Below are 7500 nucleotides of genomic sequence, written 5' to 3' on the forward strand. Positions count from 1 at the left end.
CATAATGGATGGTAAAGCATGAGGCAGCTGGTCACATTGCAACCGCAGTCAGGAAGCAGAGAGATGGATGCTGGTGCTCAGCTCGCTTTCTTCTTTTCATGCAATCCAGAACCCCAGCCTAGGGAATGGTGCTGCCCGTTCGGTCTTCCCACTTCAATTAACCCAATCTGGAAACATACTCAGAGATATGTCTCCTAGGTGATTCTAGATTCTGTCAACTTGACAATCATTATTAACCCTCCTAATCAGACCCGCACCAGAGCTACCTGATATGGAACTCCTTCTAGAATAAGCACTCAGACATCAATGAGAATGGAAGAGAGAGATCACCAATGCAAAGGAAGCACAGCTTAGAGTAAGCGTGGGAGAAACCTGTCAATCAAGCGAGCTGGTCACCTGGAATTCCAGAATGGTCAAACCGCCTGGCGATCCTTAGCCTCCCCCTGAATCCCCACTAACATCCTGAGTATTGTTTAGGCCCTAATCCTGAGTCTCATCTCTCAGTGATTAGAACCCATCCTATGAAAGAGGTTCCGTGTACTTTGCATTGTCTACCAATAGAATATATCCTTTTGCTTAGGGCCGCTCCTTCCTCTCTAGACCCCAAGCCTTGAGCTCTGCTTATCTGCCAATAGAGCTCATTCTTATCGTAAAGGTCACAATCTTTGCTACTTTGCTAGGGAGTTTCTCTGTAGCTATCCCTAAAGCTTCATTGTGATCATCATTACATGGTTTTCCCAGAGTTTTACTATGCTTAACTGTATATGAAGAAGAAAACACAAGGTCAGACTCTGGGAGTGTGTTGCCCTGCCTGTAGAGACGGTACTGACTTGAGGTTCACTTGTCACCTTGGATGTCTCCCCACCAGCTGTGGTGAGGCTTATGGGTTGCCAAAAACCCATCGGACCCAAGCCAGGACAGCTCCTGAAAGGCTTCTGGGTGGGGTAGGCAAGCGAGTGAGATTTTATAGAGTCATCAGCAGGTTGTTAAGGGCAATGACCCCTTGTTTCAGCTGTTCTTCCAGATCATTCTGTTTCTGTAGCAAGTGATATCCTGCTGGGCCAATAGGCAGACTGAGCGGTGCTTTAAATAAATCACTAAATAAGTCAATATCTTTTCCTTTTTTTCTTTCTTTTTTTTTGGGGGGGTTGTTTGTTTGTTTGTTTGTTTTGAGACAGGGTTTCTCTGTGTAGCCCTGGCTGTCCTGGAACTCACTCTGTAGACCAGGCAGGTTTTGAACTCAGAAATCCACCTGCTTCTGCCTCTGAAGCGCTGGGATTAAAGGTGTGCGCCACCACCACCCGGCAATAAGTCAATATCTAATAACCGGTCTTTTCTACCTTACTCTACCTCACATTCTTTTCTTCAAACTCTTGGTTTCTTTGCACCCATGCCATCTCCAAGACACAGTCTCTCTGTGTATCCCTAGCTGATCTGGAACTTGCAACACAGACCAGGCTGGCCTCGAACTCACCAATGTACTGATACTACCTCCCCAAGTGTTGAGATTAAAGGCCTGTGATACCATGCCCAGACAAACTCTTGGTCAACACTGAACTGTGTGTCAGGCCTATAAAGGTTAATCTTTAGAATCACCTAGAACACACACCTCTGGGAGTGTCTGGGAAGGCTTATCAGAGAGTTCTAATTGGGGTGGGAAGACCTACTGTGAACATGGTCACCACCATCCAGTGATCTGCAGTCAGGGACTGAATAATCGAGATGAAGCAAGCCGTTTGCAACCGCCACTCCCTGACTGTGAAGGCAGCGTGGACAGCTGCCCCAAGGTCCTGTCCACATTCTCACCTGAACTGACCCAGTATTGAAACTCCTCCACAGACACATCCACAGTTTTGTTTCCATGGTACTTCTAGAATCTATCGAGTTGGCAATATGAACTATCAGAGAGCTTCTGTCAGAGGCTGAGGGGAGGCAAAAGCACTGCAGGCTCTAAGTCCTGATGTCCTCTCAGTCACTGAGCTGTGGATGCTGCGCTGAAGACGCAACCCCACCGTGCCACTGAAGCACGACAGAGAAGGACCTGGTTACAGGAGACGTCCAATCTCCTGAGGAGCACAGAGAGCTACAGGAACAGAACAGGGTCAGTTCTAGGAAAGGCTACCAGCTAAGCACCAAAAGGTCACTCCATTAACTGCAGTTCCGTGGGTCATCAAAGGACAGCATTAGCACAGAGGGATAAACATGGGCCAAAGCAAGACTGAAAGAGACAAAAGCATGTCAGAAATGCCAGGAGAGCTGGGCCTAAGGATACAGGTCTGTCCTGGAGGCTGAGGCCATGACTCAGTGGCAGGGCACTAGACTCCCCAGGGAGAGATTAGAGGTGTGACTCAGTGGTAGAGCTCCTGTTATAATCCCCCAGTGAGGGGCTGGGGCATGGCTCAGTGGTAGAGCCCCTGCCTAGAATCCCCCAGTGAGGGGCTGGGGGCGTGGCTCAGTGGTAGAGCCCCTGCCTAGAATCCCCAGTGAGGGGCTGGGGCGTGGCTCAGTGGTAGAGCCTGCCCAGATCCCCCAGTGAGGGAGCAAGGGTATCAGGACATTGACTGGCCACAGGAGGTAAGAGGAAAGGGGAGCTGGACAAGGACAGCAGAGGTAGAAAGAAGGACAGAGCAATGTGGAGATGCTAAGATGCCCAGCAGGAATATGCTCTTATCCTCTCCACCTACCACCAGATCCTAGAAATTTTAAAGCTAAAAATAAGTCCCCAGCCACATTAGAAAATGAGAAGCAGTGGGCTAGATAGACATTTTGAGGCATCCGGGAGAGACAGAAAGCAGATGGGAGTAATTTGGAGGTGGAGAGCTCAGCCGGAAATCTGCAGTCCACAGGACCAGCACTAATGATGGGGGCAGCTTAAGAGCAACATATGTGGTCAGTATGCAAGGGGAACCATCTCGGTGACTGTCAGAGGCTGGAGCACAGTAGAAGTGGTAAGGGATAGCAGTAAGAGTCAAGTCTCTATCCCTGCTGGAATCAAGAATCAGGCACTGCCTGGTGGTGGTGGCTGTGACGCACGCCTTTAATCCCAGCACTTGGGAGGCAGAGGCAGGCAGATCTCTGTGAGTTTGAGGCCAGCCTGGTCTACAAAGAGAGTTCCAGGACAGCCAGGGCTACACAGAGAAACCCTGTCTTGCAAAACTAGAAAAAAAAAAAAAGAATCAGGCATTGTAGCTGAGAATGGTGGTACATACCTAGAGTATTAACACTCCAGAGGCTAAGGCAAGAGGATTTCAGGTTTGAAGCTATCTTAGACAACACAGCGAGTTCAAGACCAACTTGGACTACCTATATAGCACATAGACTCATAAACTGTTGACCTTCAGTATACCCTTAAGGTCAGATAGCTGGATTCTTTGCACACCCTTTCCCCATTTTTTCCCCCAAATCACCAGTGTACCAGGTATCAAAAGTCAAGGTATCAATAAACAGACGTAAAGTCATATAAAACAAACAAACAAATGCCAAGACTTAAATTATTTGAAGAGAAAAACAAAAAGGCAAAGGCACCAACTAAACAGGCAATAAATCACAAGGAAAAACCACAGAGGAGCCAACCAGATGAGTGGAGAAGACATTTTGTTTTTAAAGGCAGGGTCTCACAGAACTCAGGTTGGCCCCAGCCTCACTATGTATATAAGGATCATCTATAACTTTTGATCCTTCCATCTCTACCTTCCAAGTGTTGGGATTACAAGCACTGCTGGGTATTGAACCCAGAGCTTTTGGGATGCTAGGCAAGTATTTTACCAACTGAGCTACATTCCTTAGCATGGAGAGAGTGTCTAAAAGCTTAATATCCTCAAAGAGATAAAATGGACCACCTGTAAAATTATGGGATGAAAACTTTAGATCTCTTAGAAATGAAGTAAGCCAATCATGCTGACACACACCTGGGTTCTAGGTACTGGAGAGACAGAGGCAGGAGAATCAGAACTTCCAGGTGAGCCAGGGCTAGCTTCTTAGTGGGTCCTTTTCTCTAAGAAGTGTAACAGGAGCATGAGGAATAGCTCAGTGGCTGAGCATGCTTGCTGCTTTTCCAGAAGGTCCTAGTTCGGTTCCCAGCACCCACTTGAGGCAACTCCAGCTCCAGAGAAACTAACAACCCCTCTGGATGTCACCACATACATGTGGCACACACAGAGAAATACACATGTGGAACACACACAGAAATACACAGAAACAAAAATAAATGCTGGGGGAAAAAGAAAAGCTCGCCACTGGCACCACACACTTTTAATCCCAGCACTCGGGAGGCAGAGGCAGGTAGTAGATCTCTGGTAGATCTTAAGGCTAGCCTGGTCTACAGAGCAAGTTCTAGGACACAGAGAAACACTGTCTAAGAAAAAGAAAACCACAAAGAGACCAGGTTTGATGGCATATATTTGTAATCTTAGTACTTGGGAAGTAGAGGCAGGAGGATTAGGAGTTCAAAGTCATCCTCAACTACCTATCAAGTTTGAAGTCAGCCTGGGCTACAAACGACTAACAGAAATAAGGGAGAAGGGAGAAGGAAAGAGAGAGGATGAAGAAAAGTAAAGAGACAAAACAGGATAGAAAATTCACCAGAAGAAATACACAACCTGTGGAAGGCGCCACTAAGTGATACTATAGTAAGTTTCAGAGCAATTCAGGTGCAAAGAAGACACTACATGCCATAGGAAGAAAACGAAAAGAGGAAGAAAAGCTGAAACTCCTGCTCCAGAGGACCTGGTGCCCCCTATTGGCCTCTGAGGGTACCTTCACTCATGTGCACGGACACACGCATCATTTCACATGCTAAAATTTCAAACTCTTGGTAGTAGTGCTATTTTGAAAGCTTGTGGAAACCTCAGAATGAAAGACCTAGCTAGAGGAAGTAGGTCACTGAGGACGGGGTGTGGGAGTTATTATCCCGGCTTACTCCCTGTCAGTTTCTCCTTCCTGGTCGGCCATGACCTGAAAAGCAACTTCTCTGCCATGTGTGTCCCCACAGTGATGGATTGAACTGTCTGAAACTACCAGCCAAAATGAATCGTTCTCTCCACACAGCTTGGACCCACATTATGGCACACCCGTAGAGGTCAGGCAGCAACTTTGTGTGGGTCCTGGGGCTTGAACTCAGGTCCCCAGGCTTGTGCGACCAGCCCCTTTACCTGCTGAGACATCTTGTCTGCACCCCCCTTTTTTTCGTCATAATATAACATGGGTTCTCTATCACCACTCTGTGTGTGTTACCAAAACGACACAAAGATGTGATTCTATTCTAAATAATCTACTGCCAATCTGAGGACAATGCCCAATCTTGAAACCCACCCCATGGACGCCAGAACAGACAGAGTCTGGCCACTTCTGGATCACACAATGTCATTTCCACAGAAAAATGAACTGCAAATTGGAAAACATTTTCCAATGGTTTGAATCATCTCCTTCAGACATCTGATATTTTCATAGGCTGTCAATGGTTTCCTGGCCCAAAACAGTCAAGACAGCAAAACAGAGAAAGAGGACTCTGGGCAGTGATACGTGAAACCCCAGCTCATCAGTGCTGGGGAGGTGGCTCAGGCAGTGAAGTGATTGCCATGAGAGCATGTGAGCCTGAGTCTGCAACCACTATGCCCACATGAAATATCACCAGGACCAGGGCACACCTGGAACCCTAGTACTGGAGGAACAAAGACAAGATGGTCTCTAGGACTTGCAGCCAGTGTAGTTGAGTCAGCAAACTCCAGGTTCAGTGAGAGATATCATATCAATAATAATAGAGTAGAGAACAGTTAAGGAAGGTACTGACAATGACCTCTGACCTGCACGTGCGCGCGCGCACACACACACACACACACACACACACACACAAATTCAGATGAAACAAAGCAAGATAGTCATCCCAGGATCTCATGGCCTCCTTCCTAGAATCCCTGTATCCTGTGTTGTCACCTGTGCCTTCTGTTCTTTGGGAAGGTGGGTTAGTCCACTGCCTACCCACACCCCAAGTCTTTCTGTACTGCAGAATAATTCCTGCAAGAGCAGTGTGTCTCCTTCCTGACACTCTGTTGAAGATGGACCTGGACACACATGCACACACACACACACACACACACACACACTTAATAACAAAATAGAACTGGAGAAATGGCTCAGCAGTTAAAAGCCCTTGCTTCTCATGCAGAGGATCTGAGTTCTAATCCCAGCACACACATTCAGCATCTCACAGCTACCTGGAACTCCAGCTCCAGGGACTCTGATACTCCAGTCTGACATATGTGTATATATGTCACATATATATGTGTATATGTATATATACATGTGTGTATGTGTGTGTGTGTGTGTGTGTGTGTGTGTGTATAAATCTTTGGAACTTGGAGATGTCAAGCTGCTCCTTAAGCTGAGAGGAAAAAAAAAATCTTGGTTGATAGAAATTTCTGCCCTGTCTTGAAAAAAAAAAAAAGAAGAAATTTCTGGTACTCTTTGACATTATCTGAGCAGAATGTGTTCCCTCTGGCCCTGAGTTTGTGTGCATACGTGCATGTGTATACGTGCATGTGTGTGTATGTGGAGGTATGTGTGTGCATGTGTTGGTGTACATATGTGCATGTGTATATGTGCATGCATATGCATGTATGTGCAGGTATGTAGGTGTTGGTATACATGTGTGCATGTGTATCCATGCATGCATGTGTACATGTGTATCCGTGCATGCGTGTGCGTGTGTGTGTGTACATGGAGGTATGCATTTGTGTGTGTTGTAACACATGTGCATGTGGACATCACAGGTCAACATCAGATGTTCTTCCCCTATCAGCTTCTACTTTATGTTTTGAAATGAGTCTCTCACTGAACCTAGAACTCACCAATTCAGCTAGATTGACTGGGTGGCAAGTTCTAGAGTTCTGCCTGTCTTCCACCAATCCAGCCCTGGAGGTACTGATACATGCCACGACATCCTGCCTTTGTACGGGTACTGGGGATGCAAACTCGGGCCCCAAGACATTCATGGCAAACACCCTATGGACTGTGCCATCTCTCCAGTGCCCCAGCACTGAGTCTTCATGCAGAACCCAAGATCATCAACACACTCCCATCAAAGGGTGTGGATCGGATCTGACTCCATCCTGAACCTCTTCCTTTGGAGAAAAGACACCAGACACTCTCAAAACCAAAAAACTGGATCTTAACAAAGGAAGGGAGGAAGGGAAGGATGGAGGAAGGGAGGGAAGAAGGAAGGAAGGGAGGGAGGGAGGAAGGAAGGAAGGGAGAGAGGGAGGAAGGAAGGAAGGGAGAGAGGAAGGAAGGAAGGAAGGAAGGAAAAGGAAGGAAGGGAGTGAGGAAGGAAGGAAGGGATGGAGGAAGGGAGGAAGGAAGGAAGAAAGGGAGGGAGGGAGGAAAGGAGGAAGGGAGGAAGGGAGTGAGGAAGGAAGGGGGAATGGAGGGAGGGAGGAAGGAAAGCCAGGCATGGGGACACAAACTTTTAATCCTGGAGTTGGGGAGACTGATGGATCTTGGGGG

The 7500-nt window shown here is 47.2% G+C and overlaps 1 protein-coding gene across 2 annotated transcripts in view; it reads right to left on the bottom strand.

Annotated features, from left to right (window-relative positions):
- Col26a1 (collagen type XXVI alpha 1 chain) overlaps window positions 1–7500 on the bottom strand; it is a 147465-nt gene that overhangs the window by 109071 nt on the left and 30894 nt on the right. The window lies entirely within an intron of this gene.

Source organism: Mastomys coucha, unplaced genomic scaffold, assembly GCF_008632895.1.
Source record: "Mastomys coucha isolate ucsf_1 unplaced genomic scaffold, UCSF_Mcou_1 pScaffold22, whole genome shotgun sequence".
NCBI classification, from domain to species: domain Eukaryota; kingdom Metazoa; phylum Chordata; class Mammalia; order Rodentia; family Muridae; genus Mastomys; species Mastomys coucha.